The sequence below is a fragment of the Mixophyes fleayi genome, chromosome 4 (assembly GCF_038048845.1).
Source record: "Mixophyes fleayi isolate aMixFle1 chromosome 4, aMixFle1.hap1, whole genome shotgun sequence".
NCBI classification, from domain to species: domain Eukaryota; kingdom Metazoa; phylum Chordata; class Amphibia; order Anura; family Limnodynastidae; genus Mixophyes; species Mixophyes fleayi.
Window position 1 is genome coordinate 317,223,271 of NC_134405.1, and position 22,057 is coordinate 317,245,327.

General features: G+C 40.9%; 1 protein-coding gene across 9 annotated transcripts in view; it reads left to right on the forward strand.

Moving 5' to 3' along the window:
- The window catches only part of SGCD (sarcoglycan delta), a 495,352-nt gene that overhangs the window by 284,655 nt on the left and 188,640 nt on the right, over positions 1–22,057 (forward strand). For all 9 annotated transcript variants that reach the window (XM_075210130.1, XM_075210140.1, XM_075210133.1 and 6 more), the window contains one exon: positions 5,272–5,410. The gene's annotated coding sequence lies outside the window, so the exon portion shown is untranslated. The remainder of the gene's footprint in view (positions 1–5,271; positions 5,411–22,057) is intronic.

The window sequence follows — 22,057 nt, forward strand, 5'->3', positions numbered from 1 at the left end:
GAGTGCTTGGCTGCTCTCCAACTCTTCCTATCCCTATAATATACATGGGCAATGTTGCGTGCACTACTGTTAGGTGTACGCAGCTCTCCCTTTTCAAGCAGAGCCGTGTGAAGCGGGGGCAGGGTCCAGCCACCTCAATTATACAGTGCCCCAGGCTTGGAGAGGGTTTTAGGCACTAGGAAACCCCCTCGGTTTGCCTATGCTTACATCCCTTAGTGTATGCATGCAGCCACTTGCAGCAATCCCCCCTTCTCTCCAGGGATCTCTACTCTTACATCCCTAAGTATATACATAGAGCCACTTGCAGCAATCCCCCTTCTCTGAAGGGTTCTCTGCTCTGGGGACTCTCCCCCTATTCAGGGCACACTGGTTCCCAGCTTTTCACATCACCTCTATTGCATACTTGCCGACTTTCTTCAGCTCTCTTCCGGGAGCCAGCCAGTGAAGGGGGGTGGGACGGCCAAACGCCGCGATTCACAGGGAATCGCGGCGTTTGGGATCTAATTCTGCCCACTTCACTAGGAAGTGGGGCACTTCCTAGTGAAGTGGGCAGAATTCGGGAGATTGCCACACTCGCCCGGGAGTCCGAGAGACTCTCGCAAAATGCGGGAGTCTCCCGGACATTCCGGGAGAGTTGGCAAGTATGCTCTATTGTCTCACTGTCTCCTCTGTATCTCTGTCTCTTCTAATTTCTCCTTCTCTCCCCCCCCCCCTTTTACAGCCCCTCCTTCGCACTCTAGCAGGCTGGGGTGTGTTGTCAGTACAGCAACCAGCCTAAGTCACTGGTGTTTGTGGTTCCTTAAAACACCAATGGGGTGTTACATTTACACCAAAGGCAGCTTCTCCTCTCACACTGCCCTGATGAAGACATGAAGACTTTGGGCATCACTGGTGGGCACACTCCCACACTGTTCCATTTTGGTGATATTGACAGGATGTCACCAAGAAGCTACCTGTCCTTTTTAGTGGTGTATGGGACATCTTACATTCCTGCCTGTAACCCGTCCCCTCTTGAGTCACACTCTTATTTGCTATAGTTATTATGCTAGGGGAGCCTTGGGGAGCTTTGGGAAGGAGAATGGTGGCATAATCCAGCTCATTATAGAAGAGGGGGGTCCTTCATTGAAAACATGGAAGGTGCTTTGTATTGCACCCACATCAAAAATAAGAACAAAATATTTAAATGCACATTAGGGGGTTGAGAAGACATCTTTTGGGGTCATTGGGTTCCACATGTCCCCGGAGAAACCAGTAATCAGATATTAGCTTATACTTTTAATGATATTTACACCATTCAAACACAAATAGGGGAATTCAATTAGCCCCGAAGTGAATCCAGAACGTCCCTGAGACAATTTGCGGAGGAGATTTAACAGAAATCTCCACTAATTTTTCCTTGCACCTCTATGAACGGAGATTTTTATCATAATTACCGCTAATGTGCACACCGTGATGTCCACGCGCCACTGCAGCTGCAGTTGAATTCCCCCCACAGAAATGCCTTTCTTTCATAATTCCACAAATGGAATAGAAGCATTAAAAACTATAAATTTGACACCCCAGATATCCCCACACTCTCATGACTAACTGAAGATGTATAGGAGGCCTGTACTAGACCTATATTATGAGAAAAAGCAAAGGCATATTTAATTAGTTTGGCGGTCCACGATCACTCAAAGTAATACAATACCGCAGATTTCCCTTCGCAACCCTATGGGGAAAATCCTCCTTATTGCCGTACTGTGTTTTACTGTCGCCGACCATTCTGGAGCGTAATCGCGGACAGCCAAGCTAATTGAATATGCCCCTAAAAGTCTAAATAAAGGAAGGGTGATATGTAAAATAACACATAGGCGCATTGGGGGAAAATTAAGGGGCCTATTTATCAAAATGTGACCATAAAAATGTTTATTTTCATCACTGCTTCAATTCGCTTATTGCCACAAATTATCAAGAAATTCCGCTTCTCCGGGCCAGTCTCTGGGAATACACGCCCAGTGGGATTTAAGTCCCATTAAACATTGAATAAATGGTGATTATGGAACAAGTATAACGTCAGTGCATGTTAAATGGGGAAGCACCTGTGGGTACCCCTTTCCTGTATATACCATTTGATAGATCTGCCAATAAATGGGCTGCTCATCTGCATATTATGTAGTCCATAACATCAGCAGCAGCATCTATTTATATAGCGCCACTAATTCTGCAGCGCTGTACAGAGAACACACTCACATCAGTCCCTGCCCCATTGGAGCTTACAGTCTAAATTCCCTAACACACAGACAGATAGAGAGACTAGGGTCAATTTGGTAGCAATTAACCTACTAGTAGGTAGTAGGAATTACTAACCACTGAGCCACCGTCATGCCCCAATAATTATCTTTGTGACATTTTTAAATGGAACCCATTGTCTACTATTGGTCTGCGGATATAATTATGTTATTCCTGCCTTGTGGCATTGCTTTTGTTTTAAACTACAGACTACAGTCTAATATATGTAAAATCTTACTTTTCCATAATATCTTTTTTTCTTTAAACATGACGCATTGTTCCTTTACTTTATTTTGTCATGTGTGAGTTTAAATATTTCTGTGTTCTATGATTCTATTATTCTGCTTTTCCCTGTCGCTCCGTTGAGTGGCAGACAGTGGAAGCGAGTGACAGCTGAACAGGGTGCAGGGGAAATGTGAACTTATCCCAACAGCAGGAACAAACTCAAAAACATATTTAAGAAATCCTGTCAGTCAATTATCCTAATAACGTATACCCAGTCTTAATAGGGACATAAATAATTAATTTTATTGTTTTTTGTAAACTTGGCTTCTTGGATATAAATTAACATAATTAAAAGCAATGTTTCAGCTGGATTTAGTTGGGTTTTTTTGCAGCAAGATCTAAATCAAGCAATTAAACTGCATGTTTTCCGCATCAAATGAAAGGCCTGTGTAATATCAGGAGATGATAATTGGTTTTCCCGTGGTAAGATTTACAGCAAGAATGCGGAAGGGAATAATTCTGTGAGAGACATTAGCACTGAATTTGATACCAATTCTGTTCTTAAATGAATCTCCTTTATTTTATTTTTAATTTTGAGAACACTGATAGTACAGAGGTCACACAGCTCGTCCTCTGTTTGCTATATGTTTAGTTTTTATTGCAGTGTCTATATTTTAAGCAGTCTGTGGCCTTGTAGCATTGAATGAAAGTCAGTGAAGCGCTTATATAAAAATGCCAATGAAATATATACTTTTTGTTGGTATTCCTGTGGTCTGCCAGCTGTGAAACATATATACAAGGGCGTAACTGGCACTTTGGCGGCACAGTAGCGAAATTTTAAAGGGGCCAACGAGATTTCCAGGTAAGGACACCCGTCATCTGGGCCATCTGCCCTTCCTCAATTGTACGTCACCCTGACCATCACTTCCTGCTCAGACAGGAAGTGAACAATAATAGTCCCCCTCCCCTATAAGCAGAGTTTAATTTTGGAGCCCCAAAATTCTTTCTCATGCAGTTATGTTCCCCTCGGTTCAAAGTTTCTTAAAAATATTTTCTCTTTTGTTGTCCGTGGATTTATTCAACCAAAAACTTGAATAAATCTTTAAAAAAAAGGGCCAAGAAGTTTCTTCAAAAAGAGGTGCACTATAACTCCTTCACATTTTCGGTAACTGATATCTATAGTTAGAGAATGTCTTATTCATATTAAAATTTAACTTTTAATACCTTTTTATTAAAATAAATTCAATTGGAAAAGTCTGCAAAATATATATATATAAAAAATATATTTATTTTAATAGAAGGTATTAAAAGTTAAATTTTAATATGACGACAACGATGAAGATGTTCTCTAACTATTGATATCAGTTACTGAAAATGTTATAGTGCACCTCTTTTCAATTCCCTGGCTGTGTCAGTGCGTGGCTGCACCAACCCCTCTCTTCTCCTCTACTTCCTGGGAGTTGGGACAAAGGTGCCATCTGGTGGGACGGTCCCCTCAAATCAGTGCTGTCCCACCTAACTCAGGACAGTTGGCAGGTATGACTTTGCAAGAACACCTCCATATAACTTCACATGCCAATAAAACCATGTGTAGCTGATTATAACCTTAACCATATAGCCAATATACCATATAACTTTACATGCCACTACATAGTTATTATACCTCCATATAACCTCACATGTCATCACATAGTCACTATACCTCCATATAGCCTCACATGTCATCACATAGTCACTATAACTCCATATAGCCTCACATGTCATCACATAGTCACTATACCTCCATATAACTACACATGTCATCACATAGTCACTATACCTCCATATACCCTCACATGTCATCACATAGTCACTATACCTCCATATAGCCTCACATGTCATCTCATAGTCACTATATCTCCATACAGCCTCACATGTTCTAACATAGTCACTATACCTCCATATAGCCTCACATGTCATCCCATAGTCACTATATCTCCATACAGCCTCACATGTCCTAACATAATCACTATACCTCCATACAGCCTCACATGTCCTAACATAGTCACTATACCTCCATACAGCCTCACATGTCCTAACATAGTCACTATACCTCCATATAGCCTCATAAGCCATCACATTGTCACTATACCTCACTATACCCTCATATGTCATTATAGTCACTATATCTCCATATAGCCTCAAATGCCAGCAGAAAGCCAATATGTTTGGTATAGCCAAAATACCTTCATATAGCCTCAAATGCCTATATATAACATATGGAGGCGTATGATACTATATAATATAGCCTCCTAGAAAACATCACAGGAGACTTCGTTTGGCAGAAAAAGGGGGTTTGATTGTATTTTTTTTTATATAAACGTACATATTTCTTACATTTTTTGTTGTTCTCTACTATGTATCCTATTTAAATAAAAATATAGTTACATTTACGTATAATAATAAAGCCAGCATAAAACCTTTAGAATTTTTATGTTACTTTCTAGGGTTAATTTAAAGAATCCAACAACTCACAAAGGAGCTGGACAAGACTTGAATTGAGAATGTTTTTATATGACTTAAAATATCTTCTCCTTTGAAGGTGACCCACAAAAAAACCCTCTTATAACGTTGCTCTTTCCCTCATTGTGGTTCCAGTAAAGTAGAAACGCATTTCATATGCAAAGGTATTTTATTCCCACAAGTCAGAACAAAAATACCCTCAGGGCAGACACCAAGTTTCAAGTTCCTAAGTATTATCCTGCTCATCCCAATACATTTCTCCTTCATTTGCAGGTGACATAGAGATACATCACCTCCCCCCTCCCTGGATACTGACAGGTCTTGTACAGAAACTGTGCTGACATCCTGCCATCCAGCTGCGTCTAGATGCTTTGATACGGACACAGCCCAGAGCTGATTAGGACTGATCAAGGTAAGGTTCACGGAAGTTTAGTTTTCTTGTCTGGAACGAAAAAGTAACACTCTCTTAATAAAATGTGTTTAGACAATTACTGTTCATAGCGGTATATTCCGTTGGTAAGAGAGTGATACATAGTCAGCAACTCAATTGAAATGTCCAGGAGACTCCCAAATCTGGTGAAAACCTTCCTGTCTTCCTATAAAACAGGCCATGCTTCCTCAAGGACACTTAACTGCCCTCAAGGTGGGCGGGGGACGTGCCGCTGTGATGCAAATTGCGTCATCTATCCCCGCCCACCTCAGCGAGCACAGAAAAGGCATGGGTCTGATTAAGCATTCAGCGCCTTGCCCCTGCCTACTTAATGACGTGAGTGGCATCATCAAGCCGCGCCCACCTTTTGGTTTCACAGCTCCCCTCTGCAGCTTCCGGAGGTGACGTAGGTAAAGTAGGCAAGTATGAAGTAATGGGGTATCCAGCTATGGCCACAATGTTTATTTATTAGTGATATTTATCAGTATATTAAAGCAGGATGGATATAGACAGAGAGGACCTGATATTTAACATAAGTTAAATACTGACTGTTTTTTCATGTAGCACACAAATATCAATTTTAAATTTCAGTGTACAAATAAACTATCAAGTATTTGTGCTACATGAAAAAACAGTCAGTATTTAACTTATGTGCAAAACAGAATACTAATTTGCACCCCTTGCACTGTAACATGGTTTTGTCCAGGAGACTTAAATAAGAAGTTTCTTAAGTTAAGACCAACCAAAATAGAGTCCATCCTGATCAGTTATATTAGTAAGGTAGTTGTTTTAATGTAGTACAGAATAATATGCAAATATTGTCAACTTTTTCATTGATCTCTACCTACAAGGTTGGAAACACTAACTTAGTTTTTTTTTTAGAAAGAAAACTAGCATTTTGTTAATGAATTTCCTATTTTTTACTGCCCCCATCAACCTGCTGCCTGAGACAGCTGCCTGTGTTTGCCTCATTAGAGGAACACCCCTGGCTTGACTGATGGAGTCATTTGCAAATCTGCAGCATTGTTATATTGGACATGGCTTGTCTGGCCACTAGCTGTTTGTCTTGTCTAATGATAAATCCACCTGTTTGTTTTTGTTCCTGCCGGTGTGCTTTTTGTTGTAGTAATTTCATACATTTAATCAAAAACAAAATAAGACGGCAGAATGGTAGTTGATAGAGATAAGCGACATTTTCAGATCCCGAAAGGGAGGTCAAGGTTCCAGGGGGCTTGATGCAGTGAATTGATTCATCATGACCCCCCCTCCCCCCTGCACAATACCACAATTTGTGTCATCAAACAGCGGTTGGTGGAGCCACAATAACGCGTTTCGCCACAAATAGCTTAATTAAGCCTCGTCCTTTCCCACTTCATGAAGGACGTGGACGGGATCTGGGAGGGTTACATGCTCTTCTAGGAGTCTGAGAGAACTCCCAGAAATTCCAGAGTCTCCAGGACATTCCGGGAGAGAAGGAAAATATGACCACACAGCAGAATGTTACTTCTCGTTAAATAAGTAGTTCTCTGATTTTCTTCCCCAGACCTCACATTCTCACATCTAGAAATAAGTCTTAGCTATATAAAAAAAATCACTGCATTGACTAAGAAGTGCTTATAAATACCATACATTTGCTTTGACAAAGTTACATTATCTTGGTACTTCATCTGAATTGAATGCACATAAGAACTATTTAAAAGAAAACTGCGCTCTGTCATGGGTAGGGGTAGGTTTTTGAAATTCAGAGGGGCATTCCAAAGCCTCTCTGCACGTTACATCATGTGACTGTGGTTGCCAAAATCATAAAAAAAAACAGACAGTATTTTCCTTATATGCAAAATAATAAACTCATTTGCACCCCTTGCATGGCAACATGGTTTTGTCCAGAAAACTTGAGTAAGTAAACTTACTCAATTTTTTGCTTAACGTTCCTTAATGAATCAGGCCCAGTAAACCAAGATAGTTGCATCTCTTCTGGGATATTACAAATTGATATATTGAGATCACAGCTATTCATTTTAGAACTAAAAAAGGTTAAATAAGATTATTTGTTTTGATACTACAGTTTTCTACATTTATATACATTATAGATAATGTTTGCATACATTTTGTAGTTCTTTTTTAAAATGTACCTACATCCACAGAAATACTTCTTAACTAGCCGTTAACTGTACCTCCAAGTGCCTGTCAATGGCATGTTTAATCCACAAGATACCTAATAAACAAGTAATGACCGTATTGAAAATGCAGAACAGTAATAATATGTCTCTGAAGGCAGAGAGAGCTCTGGGTAGCCTAAAAAATCTTGCTCATTCCGCTGTATGAGTGAGACGGGCTAATGGCCCAGGCTTGGTGGGGAGCACTTAGCATAAGATACATTTATTAAACTCATATCAGAAACATGAGATGAGTTCCAGGAGCTGATCAGAGACTTCTGCGAGAAAAACAGAGGGAGAATTCCTAGCGGAACTGAAAGGCAGTCAGTGTAACCGTACCAAGGCACCTAAATTGGCAAGCAGTGCTTAAAATAACCATGAAAGCCAAGCTTAAAAAATCCCTTATTAAATTCTTCAGCTACCCTAGCAAACGTGACTAGGGGAAGCGTTCTTTAATGCAGAAGTTCAACATGGGCTTCAAGTGGAATGCAGCCTTGGCCTTACCTGTCAATCATGACCCTTGAAGTCCTCAGCCGACCACCTTTTGCATAACTTATTAAAAGTTTATGCTATTAAAAACACATTTGTAACTGGGATCCTTACAAATTATGTCTCCTGTACATCTGTTTCTTCCTCACCGACGAAAAAGGAAAAAAAAAAAAACATATTTCCAAAGGTGACTGAATTTATTTTAAGCTGTTGTTTTCATAACGTATCATTCTCTGGTGGACATGGTAAATCATGCATAGAAGCATTGCACTAATGTTTATTGGCACATGGGTCTGGAAACAAGACTCAACAAGTCAAAGCTTATTTTTTGAGTTGCATTGAGCAGAGGTTTGACATATTGCAAACCACAGAAGGATTAAGTCATTGGAGCATGACACTGCAAAACATTTGCTTATACAGCGTATGTGTATACAAGAGGTTCAGTACTGGACAAATCAATACACACAGGACGATGGGGCTGTCTTTGTGTTTGTGCTATGTAAAAGTTAGTTAGTTATCGCTCCAATTTTGCACAGTTGCCAAACTTCTCTTCATTTAGATATCAGGGTCATTAAGTCATCTTTTGTTTTTCTTTTTTCTTTTAAATTGTTCTAGATCAGGCGTGGCCTACCTGTGGCTCTCCAGGTGTTGTGAAACTACAAGTCCCAGCATGCCCTGCCAGCGATCGGCTGGCTACCTACTAGCAAAGCATGCTGGGGCTTGTAGTTTTACAATACATGGAGAACCACATGTTGGGCAGGCCTGTCCGGATCGTTACCTTCCCCATCCCTGAGCACACACATCTGATGTATAACCTTTGTTTTATATAGAACTGCATGGATGCCACGATCTTCCCATGCAAGTTTGAAAGGTACCTTGCATTACTATCTGGTGCTGATGGAGGACCTTGTTGCTTCAACTAAGTATCAGTCTGTGACTTCCTTCTTGCTTCGATTCCGCCTGTATCACATGCAGTCCATTCATCACTATCATAATCACAAGGAGCCTGATTCATTAGTGATCTTATTTCCGTTTTTTGCTTATCTTAAGCTAATCCACTCTGTGCATGCTCAGAAAAGGGAGATAAGAAGCAAAATCCACTGCGTAAGTGAAGAATTTCTTAAGTTAAGATGAAAATCCATCTTAACTTCACTCTTCTCTCCCCGTTTCTTCTTAAAAATAAGCATCTTAACTTCTGCACAAGATAAGATCACTAATGAATCAGGCCCAACATCACTGCCTCCACTAGATCACCACATTCATCTCTTTAAAATGTGATGGTGATGAAGAAAGTGCAATAGGCACACTGACCCTGGTCAACCACACCTAAACACCAGGACAATAATGGCCCCCAATTTACACAGTCATGACCCAATCCACCCAGCCACACCTTGGTTTGCTGCGGGTATGCTCCCAAGCTCCAATTTTACTATGGAAAATGCACCTACTCAGTTGCAACTATAGACCAGACCCATCTGCTCATTGTTTAGTCGAATTTAGTCGTCAAGCGTGACCCATAAATACAAGCAAACTCTGTGAGTAATATTTCAGCATAATATCCATTTAATGATAATGACATCCATTGAGAATGTGGTAACAAAGGTCTATTACCAGCAATGTGTGCTTTGCTTATTTCTTGATCTGTTCTTTAACTGGTCTCTAATGTTACTGACGTGAAAAAGTATTCCGCTAATTAGGTCATCAGGCAAAATGATGTGTGTGGAACGTTCAAATACTAAAAGAAATAAAAACGATAAACAGAAGCCAATTAGAAAGCCACAGAAAAATATGACCTGGCTGTTAAAGAAACATTAATTAGAGTCAGGGCTTTATGAAAGGGCCACGGCAGGTCTTGCTGGTAAACTGGTAATCCTGTCATAATACAATGTAGCAGAGAAGATTAATTACACTCTACAATGAGTGTAATGCAAATGTCAAAATATATCATAGTAAGCAGAATATAAAATGATGTTTAAGCCTATAACATCACCTGCAGCCGAGGTTAGCGGCTGCAAGGCATGTTTTCCTCCCAATTTGCATATACAAGGTTATCTAAGATAAAGAATGTGATGTTGCTGGTAACAACCAGTTAAATAGGTAGTTCACTAGAACACGGGCATGGAAGTGTTTCATCGGCAACATGTGATCAATCGGTTTTTGGTCAAGCGTCTTCTGCCGGTATTTCAGCAGATCATAATCAAGTGGAAGAACCATGGGGCGATTCACTTAATGCTTCCACCAGTTTACGTTGCAGAATTGGGTGGCTCTTCGTCCTCTTTAAAAAAAAAAAGAAATTGGCATCATTCTCATCATCATAGGTTATTTTTTTTATATTGTTGACCACTAAGCACAGTGGCTTAGTGGGTAGTACTTCTGCCTCATAGCACTGAGGTCATGAGTTCGATTCCCAACCATGGCTTTATCTGTGTGGAGTTTGTATGTCCTCCCCTTGTTTGCATGGGTTTCCTCCAGGTGCTCCGGTTTCCTCCCATAATTCAGGCCAGTATGACTAACTGTCTATAGGGAAAGGGAAATGGACGGTCATGGTTGCCAGCAGCTGACTGTCCTAAGATCTCTACAAAGACTAGTTCACCTTTCATTTGTCCACTGTCTCTCTGGTTCCAACTGTATCACAAAATCGGTAGCATAGAAAAGGCAATCACCAATGACTGCATAATTATTGGCGTCTTATGATGCTGCTGCCTTACAATAGCCGAACACACTTTCTGCACCAACAATTATTTTTCCACTACCTTATCTATCAAGTAAGCTACACATATCTTAGGGGCCGATTCAATTATACCCCATTCATACTGCACCAAAAACCTGGGTTTTTGCAGATGCACGCTGAAAAACCCGGGTCTTGGTGCAGTATGAATAGTCCAACCACAAAATCCCGGGTCTAAAATCCCGGGACTTAGACCCGGGATTTTGCGAGGGGTAATTCCCGTGTTGGACCCCGCTCACCTGCAGTATGAATGGTGCAACCCGTGTAATTCCCGGGTCTCACTGTCATACTGTAAAAAAAAAAAAATGGTGAGGTAAAAAAAAAAGATTTTAATTAATAAAAAATACATAACAAATGTTTACTTAACTTATTTTCAGCCAGCGGTGTCTCCGGTGCGCTGCCGGCTGTCAGGGGGACCTCTGGGTACTAAAATGACGTCATTTCTAATGGACTAGAAATAACATCATTTTAGTACCCAGAGGTCCCCCTGACAGCCGGCAACGCACCGGAGACACCGCTGGCTGAAATTAAGTAAAGTAAACATTTGTTATGTATTTTTTTTCAATTAAAATCTTTTTTTTACACTTTTTTTTTCTAAAACCCGGGTCGGGCAGGTGCAGTATGAACCCGCCCGACCCGGGAATCTTGTTATCTATACTGCCCTGTGCCCCGGCAATATCCCGGGTTAACAACCCGGGATATTGCCGGGGCGGCAGTATGAAAGTGGTATTAGCTACAAGATCCTGTAGGAACATAGGGATGTTTATCTGCACACAAAACTGAGAATTACGATGCCGAAAACATGGCTCATTTTTGTTATTGTGGGACCTCGCAGCCAGCTGAATTGGCCCCGTAGATTGTAAGCTCAAGGGCAAGGCCATCTTTACCTTCTGTTTCCTGTTGATGTGTGTTGTTTATTTGTATCATGATCCCTACAATGTACGACGCTACCGTCACGGTACAGAGCCGTATGGTATGCCGGCGCTTTATAAATAACACACAATAATATAATGTTTATTATTACTGACCTGTGTTGTGAATACACTGACATATCTCCTTTTAAATTGACTGAACAGTTTTTGTAAGCATTTCTTGGCAATACGCAAGTATTGACTTCCTGTCAGATCTGACTAGATTTTACCATATCTGCCCAGTGTCCTCTTGTAGCACTTCAACACATACACAGAATGGTCAGTGTATTTTTAATGGGGATAGTGATAAGCATAGGACACAGTTGTGCTTTACAGTAGTCAGAGTGTTGTAGTGAGGGTGCAAAATATTTAAGGAATAAAAAGGGGAACGATAAATCAGGCAGGAGTGGATGTAAGCAGGAAAACAAAGTCTGAAATGTAAAACACAAGGTAGCACCAGAGATATCTGAGAGATCTGATATACCAGAGATCTGTTTTCACCAGAGATACCCCACACTGGCAATGAGATTCACCCGCTTTCTCCAGAGATAACCTTCACGCACGCCCATATTCCTGGACACTGCCCAGGCAGCGCGGTAAGGAGGTAAGTCTACTTTCACTGCTCCCGGACAATATTTTCTTAGTAAATTATGGCGATAGGTGGTTTTCAGTCGCTGCAGCGATAGAAAAACATCGCTATTGCCACTCTTCAGTAAACAGGCTGGTAAGAGTTAGATCATACTTGCCAACTGTTCCAGAATGTCCGTGAGACTTCTGGATTCCGGGTGGGTCTCCCGGACTGCCAGGAGTGTATGCCTACTTCCTAGCGAAGTGGGCAAAATTAGGCCCAAAATGCCGCTTTTTTCCAGGAATCGTGGCATTTAGCCCCGCCCACGCTGTAAAATGACGCATTTGCGTCATTATGTCAGGGGATGACGCGATTTTCTGAGCCCAGCCCCCCGCACGCCCACCTCCCCCCTGCAGCTCCCGGACGCCAACTAGAATAAGTTGGCAAGTATGAGTTAGATGGTAAGATAGCAGGGTTATCCATTAAAAAGCTGCAAGAAGAGTGTGGTGTCAAATGCACCAACTTATTTTGTTTTCTGTTTGAAAATGGGAGACCTACATTATATCATATTTTGAAGAGTTTCTGTAAGGATTTGTGGAAGTTAATTTAAACCAAATTAACAATGCTGGTGATTATGGGAATTGTTACTTTTGGTTTGGTTGATTTTTACATTGAGTCCCACAATTCAGCAATCTGTAGTTGAGTATTCTTATCTGTCTTCAGGAATAACAAGTCAAACACATGTATTATACAAATAATCTAAGGGGTATATTTACTAAACTCCAGGTCCGAAAAAGTGGAGATTTATGGCAACCAATCAGATTCTAGCTGTCATTTTGTAGAATGTACTAAATAAATGAAAGCTAGAATCTCATTGGCTGCTATAGGCAACATCTCCAGTTTTTTGAAACCCGCAGTTTAGTAAATATACCCTAAAGCTTTTTCGGCAGGACGCAGAAAAATATTTCACAATAATATTTCCTTTCTTTGTGCGTCTTCACCCATTGTGTTCTATACAAACAAGCAGACCTTTTGGTCAAGCAGAAACTGGAAAATTAGAAAGTATTACATTCCTTTTTTTTACAGGAAATGAAAAAAATGTTGATGTTCCGAGATACATATGTCAGTGTTGATTTAACGCCTTATATTCAACGTCTTTTTTTGACACTTCTCGGTGATCTGGCTATCACAAAATCAGATCTTGCAATATTGCTGTCAGAAAAAAAATGATGATTTTCTTATCCGAATAATACATACGTTTATATTTTTGCTTCTGGCACTTCTATGGGTTTTATGAAGATTTGGAGAGCCTAGTAGGTTTAGAAAACAAAACTATATATAGGGAATATTTTATAGACTGCATGGACAATTAAAAATGTCCATATATGAAGGGGAAACATAGGGATGAGTAACTTAGAAAGGGAAAAGTGTCAGAAGGGAGGTGCCCCTTTACAAAAGTTAGCGTTACCTCATTGTACATGCGCGTGACACCGACGGATCAGAGCTTCTGTGGGTGGATTGGAGTAGTGGTTTAATTTGTTCCTCCGTTACACCAAAGTGATCCATTGTAAATGCTGCATGCAGCGGTTTGACAGAGTCGATTTAGCGTTCCCCATTCATTTTCATGTTATGCTGGCTGATGTGTATGATCTCATTCCTGGTCAGAAAACCATTCCACGACACCCATTGGACACTGCGCATTAATGTCAGTCAGGGCTGGCTCAGTGTGGCTATAGTTTGGGCTCTGGTAACATCTATTATTCTTACTGAGTTCTGGCTTTGGCCATCTGTTTACGTGGCTGTTTGGTGCCCATTTTTATTCCTTGCCCTGTCTGCGGCTGGAGCTATCTATTCCAATAAATATTTCAGTGAAGTTATGTTCAATATCTAACTCCGCTATTCTACATAATAGTTCTCTACTCTGCCACAATGTCCAGAAGACTCTTGGATTGTTCCTGGACTCCTGGGGGAGCCGACAGTTCTCCCAGAAGCCACTCACTGGCTTGTTAAATGGGCGAAAATATGACATAATGAGGAAAATCGCTTGATTGAGCCCCGTGCACTCCATTTGAAGAGTGTTGTAAATACACAAAATATGGTATCATGCACCTTGCCGCAAGTCCGCTTGTTGTCACAGGTTGCCAAGAACTGATAATACCAACACAAGAAGCTTTTAGTCAGTTGCCAAATTGTTAAAATAATTCTCATTGGAGATAGGGCTTCATCTTATACATCAAGGGGTTACTGTTTATCAGGTCTATTACATCTCTTTTTGTTATATTGACATGGGTCCAATTCCCAGAAGAAATACAGTGATTTATTATTTACTAATACTGCGTTTAGGTGCAAATTTGCATTGAATCCTAGCAGGCAATCAGCAAGTAGCTTCTATCTGTCTGGCGCGAGACAGCGAGAGCAAATGTCTGATTGGTTTATTGCAAATGTGCATCTAAATGTTGTGAAAGTTAATAACTCTCAGAAATATTTACTGATGATAATAATAAAAAAATGATGTTCTCCAGAAACAGTTTGGCTAGTGTTGCCATAGCAACAGTGCAATGCCGCCCCTGTAGGTAAATACGTGCGGTCTATTAATACAACAGACCTACGTAAGTTAACTTATGTGTGAAGGGTTCTAAATAAAAGATTTTCCAGGTAGAACAAAGTCAACCCTCTTGTCTCTTTACAGCACAGGGATTCCATTTCGAAAAAGAAACATTACATTTCCAGGTCTTGAACTTGTGTGTAGTTTTCTGGCTTTACTCAAATAAAATGTAACTCCAGATCTTCCAGGCAGAAAAACTTAGGTTCAAACACTGTACAGATATTATCCTAGGTACGTAACATATAGGGGCATATTCAGTTAGCTTCCAGGATCGCGGCTACGCACGGACGCCTCCTTCCCGATACCGTTACACCGCAGAGTTCTCTTTGCGGAAATCTGCAATGTGGCGGTGCCATAATTGCACTTTATGTGATCCGCGATTCCAGAAGCTAATTGAGTATGCTCATGGTATTTTTTAGCCAAGTTATATCTTTAAAGTCCCAATAATCTAGAAATGATAACATATTTACAGTGGAAAATCTTTCCTGGATGAATGAAATACAGGGAGAGGTAGTGGAGCATTTTGTAATTCCCCAGCCTTGTAAAGCGTTTGTTTTAGACCTGGACCAATCAAGTGAATTTAAGGGGGAATATTTGAGGAATAAAAAGACCAAAAGAACGAAGTGAAAAAGTTCTATTTGCCTGGAATATATACTGATGTAAAAAGATGCTCAGGCTCGGTTTTCTGAAAACTGAGCCCACCCGAACTTAGGGGATCCGAGTAGGCTCGTAAACCGGCTCTGTGCTTTTGCGCGTCCTTGGATCTGAATCAAAACAAAACGTCATTGTTGCGTTGTCGGATCTCGCGGGTTTTGAATTCCATAAGTACCTCCCTTCCCAGGTGATCCAGTGCCATTGCTCACGCAGAAACAGGAGGGGTAGAAGTGTTCTTGTCACTTGACACAAATTGACTGGAAATTAAAGTTATTGAGGTTAATAATAATGTAGGAACAAAAAAAAGAGCCAAATTATGTGATTTTACCCCCCCCCCCCAAAAAAATAGGGATTGTAGAAAAAAATAGGGATCCAAAACCAAAACACGCGAGAGCGGTTTTGCCAAAATCAAAACCAAAACACTAAGTTAATCTAGATCCAAAACTAGAACCAAAACTAGAACACGGGGGTCAGTGAACATCTCTAGTAAAAACTATTATATTAATATTATAATATCCTTAGTGTCACATAACTGTACTAATGCCACGTTTTAGGAATCTATTGGTGCATCCACCTAGCAAATGAAAATCTGTCTAAATATGTCAACGTGAAAGACCATGAGTACCTCACGGCAGTAGATGTATTTTCCACCTCCTAGGTGGAACCAGGGGGAATGGGGTAAATGAGATACTGGGAAAGTGATAGACGTTCATACATTCCTCCCAGAGTCCTCTGTGAGTGTAGACGTTCATACATCCCTCCCAGAATCCTCTGTATTTTGGGCTTCAGGATATATCCTTTGTGACAGCACTTTATGGGTCTTTTCTGTGGAGCTAGTTAAACTCAACCTCTTGTGTTTGTGCTGTGGTTGTGGTTACCTCGAGAGACGGCGATCCCGCTGTGCTTATTCACATATATAGGAGTATATTAGTCTGAGATCTACCTTACCTTGTGTACTCCCTGCTGTATAACGACCTAAGAAAGAGACGGTGTAATGTGTGCGTCAGTCGGTCTGACAACCTTGTACTCGTCTTTTTATGTAACATGATGTCTGGTCAGTTAACAAACTGACAGCTGAGAAGAGATTGGTGACAGAGAAACATGAAGAGTGATATTTACTTATCCAGGGCAGTACAATTTGTGAATAAAATCACTTTAAAATGTCAGAAAGTATCCTAACAAGCCTCCTGCCTGTCCTTTACAATGATGTTGAAGGTGCCCTGTCTGATACTCAGGGATTGATTGAATTTGTGTAACGGAATATGAGAAGAGAAAGGAGATTGCTCTCAAAGACATTGCTGTTCTAATAGCTCCCTGCGACTATGGGCCTAATCTATTAATGGGTGAAAAGTAGGGGCTGGCTGGGCTGGGGGGCATGTGCCCCCCCCACCCCCCCCCCCCCCCCCCCCGGGGCGGTCTCATAGTGGGCTACTTTGTGCCGGGCCACTGGATTACCTGCATTGTTTTTCCTTTTAACTGTTCCTGATAGGCTGCTGAGCCTAGTATCGCCCCCCCCAGGCTAAAATTTTCCAGCCAGCCCCTGTCGAAAAGCCCTATCCCTGGCTCATATAGGAGCATATCTGTAGAATGACTTGGGGACTTAACCCTTACCACTCTCGCCCACTCCCCAGGCATTATATATTTTTGTTAAATTGCGTTGCTAACTAAATAAAAGATAAAAATCAGTGTTTAAGCCGGAGAAAGGGGCTTATTGATAAATAGACCCCCATGTTATACTGTGAAAGACTGTACCCCGTTTTTGAAGCAATGCTGTTACTATAGTAGCTAATTTTAAGATAAAATAAACTCTCTGCTTGCTACTATTTGTCTGATTCAAAGGGGCAGATTCAACACTTTTTTACTGTTACAACGGTAAAAAATAGTGCTGAGTTTAGCTCGTACCTCTATGAGGCACTAGTAAATATTAGCGTTACGTCTGTCAAAAAATAACCATGTGAGGAGTCTCGCAGCCGTTCCGGAGGCATCGCGCGTGGATATTTAGGGGATTGAATCTGCTCCAAAGAGACAGTAGGGATGTTGATGCCCCTCCTCGTGAATTTACCATGCATGTTCCTGGGAAGTTCGTGAAGGAGGGGCTTGGGCAACTGGGTCCTCTTGGGTAAAACTCTACCCACTTACGTGTATGCCCGGCCCCTTGCGAATTCCATGAATCGGGACTCTCCCACCAAAATCGGGATAGTTGGAAGGTATGACTGTTACAGGCATCTGTGCAGAATTTGGGGAACCAATCAAGTGCAGCTATCTGCTTCCATTTTTACTTTTAATTGGACGGCAACTTTATGATCAATCGATACTTCACAGCCTCTGTTTTAGAGTAGGTGCCAATGAAAGTGTCAGTGTACCACAACGCTTAATTCAATGAAGGACTACTAGTGGCCCTAGGGCAGAATGTGGCCCTGTGATCCTTCAGTTGTGGCCCCAGCTCCTTACAGCTTTATTGCCAGATTTGTTTGTTATAACTTGTAACTCATGTTTACCATGTGCTCTGTTTCTTTGATTAATTGTATTATTTTAACTTATTGCTGAGATTAAGGATACTGTGCGGTCCTTTTTGAGGTTGGAAGGTCGTCCATGTGGCCTCTGAAGTGTGTCAGGTTGCCTATCACTGCCTTAATTAGTGGGCAATGTGCAAAGCTTACTTTAGTTACAAACAAATGTGTCTTTAGCCCCATGATAAGTGTTGCTGTATACAACTGCCTCTCTGCATGGTAGTCATAGCCTGGGACATATTCAGAGTCAATTTGGTGCATAGTGAGTATACACCCTAAATTAGTGATTGGGCACCTCCAATAATCATGACCCTTTTTGATCAGCTCCTCCAGTATTTTTAATGGAAAAATGGGTGTTTGATAAACCAAGCAGCAAAAGAAAACCAAAAAACTAAAAGTGAAAAAGTAAAAAAAAAAAAAAAAAAACTAAAGTGAAAAAGTATTAAAACCAAACCCTTCACCCGAACAATGTACCTAAATTGCCTACATAGTAATTATAGGACAATACAACTGTACGTGAAGTGTGTGCTGCAAGCTGCAATGAACTGAATACAGTAATATTAACATTTAGACTTTGCCTGATGAAACAAAATCTTGTGTTCAGCCCCCTTGTCCAGACAGATGCACGCCTGACCTTTAAGCCCCGTCAGCTGCGGGCGGTGGGGAGAAGTGTCAGGAGGAGCGCCCAAGCACACAGGGATTTTGACAGAGGACTGAGCTGATATTTACCATCAACTTGCGGTTGTGAAAGGTCGACAAATTAGATATTGTAGGAATACCCCAGGGAAGAATGAACCATCCCTTGAATACATTTCACGGCTCCAGTTGAAAATAAGTAGCAGATCATTTTAGAGGGAAATAAAAAATGAAAGTGTCACCTATTGAAGTGTTTTCTGCCAAGTGCTTGTATTTCTACTTGTCTTGTGGACTTTACAGCTTCGGGTCTGAGGGATAGAAGTTACAGTAGTTGGACTATGCATGAAGGTACTATAATAAGTACCATTGATTCTTATTAAGCAGATGGATAACAGCAAACCACTGTGTTAAGCAAACCAGGGTTAATGTATTTTGATGAAGGAAGCACATACTTCAGTGTGTCTGGCACGTTCTTCCCTTGATTATTTACACAGAAATGCTGTGTTATCACAGAAGGGGCAATATACCCTTTTTATTGTCCAGTTAAGAGTTCTAACAACACTAAAAGAGTCACTAAAATTAATTTGGCCAGAAGGACTATATTTGAGTCACTCCATGTTCAGTGTATAATCCTTAAGAGAAACATAATGGATCAAAGTAATACGTTTTATAAAACTTGTTTGAGATGACCTCTGTATAAATTTGTAACCACTGAAAGTATCAACATAACATGTGTTCATTATATATACACATGTCCTCTAAGGACCCTTTAGGGATAATTTTTCTGCCCTAGAAATCAATATAACATAAATATATTTCCTATGCATATGTGTAGAATATTATACCATGTTTAGTGAAACTAATGCCATATCTCTACTATGTTCCAGAAGTGAGCTATGATGTATTTTTAAGAGCTGTTCTTGGATCAACGGGCAATAAAGCGTTTGTAAAACAGATTATAACAACACATTTCTTTCAGTGTTATTTTGCATTTATATTTCTGTATGTTAAATAGTTATCACCATTTTTATTCAATAAACATTATGACTGTTTGTTATATTAATTCCATTCTGTCTTTGTGTTCTTAAATAATTCACATGTAAGATAGACTTAGTGGTGGCAGGAACTCTTTTTTTAGGGATTTTTTTTTAATTGGCACTTATGCACAAGTGGGTCTTATTGTGACACAACCCTGTTAAACAAAAAACTTCGGGCCTGATTCATTAAGGATCTTAACTTCAAAAACTTCTTATTTCAGTCTCCTGGACAAAACCATGTTACAATGCAAGGGGTGCAAATTAGTATTCTGTTTTGCACATAAGTTAAATACTGACTGTTTATTCATGTAGCACACAAATATCAACTTTAAATTTCAGTGTACAAATAAGCTAGCAAGTATTTGTGTGCTACATGAAAAAACAGTCAGTATTTAACTTATGTGCAAAACAGAAAACTAATTTGCACCCCTTGCATTGTAACATGGTTTTGTCCAGGAGACTGAAATAAGAAGTTTCTGAAGTTAAGATCCTTAATGAATCAGGCCCTTCATTACCAGGCAGTGTGGACCCCTTGATTTTATACACTCCAATCTCCAGTTCCTGGGAATGTTTGACTAAGACACTTGCTTCCTTCCCCCTTTCCCCTCCCTGCCTACAGCCTTACTAAAACCCAGCTGAGCCATGCCTGCACTTACCTGCTTACTATACCCCAGCTGAGCCATGCCTGCAATTACCTGCTTACCAGACCCCAGCTGAACCAGGCCTGCACTTACCTGCTTACTAGACCCCAGCTGAACCATGTCTGCACTTACCTGCTCACCAGACCCCAGCTGAGCCATGTCTGCACTTACCTGCTTACTATACCCCAGCTGAGCCATGTCTGCACTTACCTGCTTACTATACCCCAGCTGAGCCATGTCTGCACTTACCTGCTCACCAGACCCCAGCTGAGCCATGCCTGCACTTACCTGCTTACTAGACCCCAGCTGAGCCATGCCTGCACTTACCTGCTTACTAAACCCCAGCTGAGCCATGTCTGCACTTACCTGCTTACTATACCCCAGCTGAGCCATGTCTGCACTTACCTGCTTACTATACCCCAGCTGAGCCATGTCTGCACTTACCTGCTTACTAGACCCTAGCTGAGCCATGTCTGCACTTACCTGATTACCAGACCCCAGCTGAGCCATGTCTGCACTTATCTGGTTACCAGACCCCAGCTGAGCCATGTCTGCACTTACCTGCTTACCAGACCCCAGCTGAGCTATGTCTGCACTTACCTGCTTACTATACCCCAGCTGAGCCATGCCTGCACTTACCTGCTTACTAGACCCCAGCTGAGCCATGTCTGCACTTATCTGGTTACCAGACCCCAGCTGAGCCATGTCTGCACTTACCTGCTTACCAGACCCTAGCTGAGCTATGTCTGCACTTACCTGCTTACTAGACCCCAGCTGAGCCATGCCTGCACTTACCTGCTCACCAGACCCCAGCTGAGCTATGTCTGTGTTCAGCTGCTACCAATCAAGTTTCACCTGCCCTCAGTTGCTGACCAAACCCCAGCTGAGCCATGCCTTCCATATTTGAGGCTTTGATCTTGATTTTTCCATGCCAACTGCTGATTTAGTGTCTCTCTAGGATAATCTAGACAACATGCCGCCACAAGCCAACTTCAAACCTGGCCAGAGAGAAACCATCCGACTGTGATTTTAAGTGATTTTAAGATTAAGTGTTTTTCTGCTGGTCAGGCCAATGCCTCCTGCCTGGATGACACATACTATTGCAGAAATACATTTATGAACCAATAAATGAAAGTTATGTCAAGATGTAAAATATATATTTGTATAACTTTATAAATCATAAATAAAATATTTGTAAATTTATTTGCATAAAAAGGTCTATTTTATGTTCAGAGTTCCGCATTGCTCCGGCTGTGCTGTATATAACAGGCACGTTTCCTTATTTACATTTCTATAGTATCTGAGATAGATCCCCTTAATGTCATCCCAAGGCATTGAAAAATAGACCATGGTGCCTGATGAAGACATTGCTGGAATGTTACAGAACCAGGGAACAATAATGCCACATAGAAGACAATAAATGACAATAAATTAACAATATCTAAAGGTGTAAACATTAGAATATACAACTTCGTTTATAATTTCAATTTATTAAATGTGTCATTCTTTTACTTTTCTTCTTGTTGTCCAAATGATGCTTTATATTGTTTTACTGTGACCTTTGTCACTTGAATTGATTTGCTCATCTCCAGAGCAATCATATCAAACTTTCTAATAGTCCAATATCTGGAGACACAGTTTGGATTCCCAGACACCATGTGGAGATGACTGGGTGGCGGAGGGGGCGTGGCTCT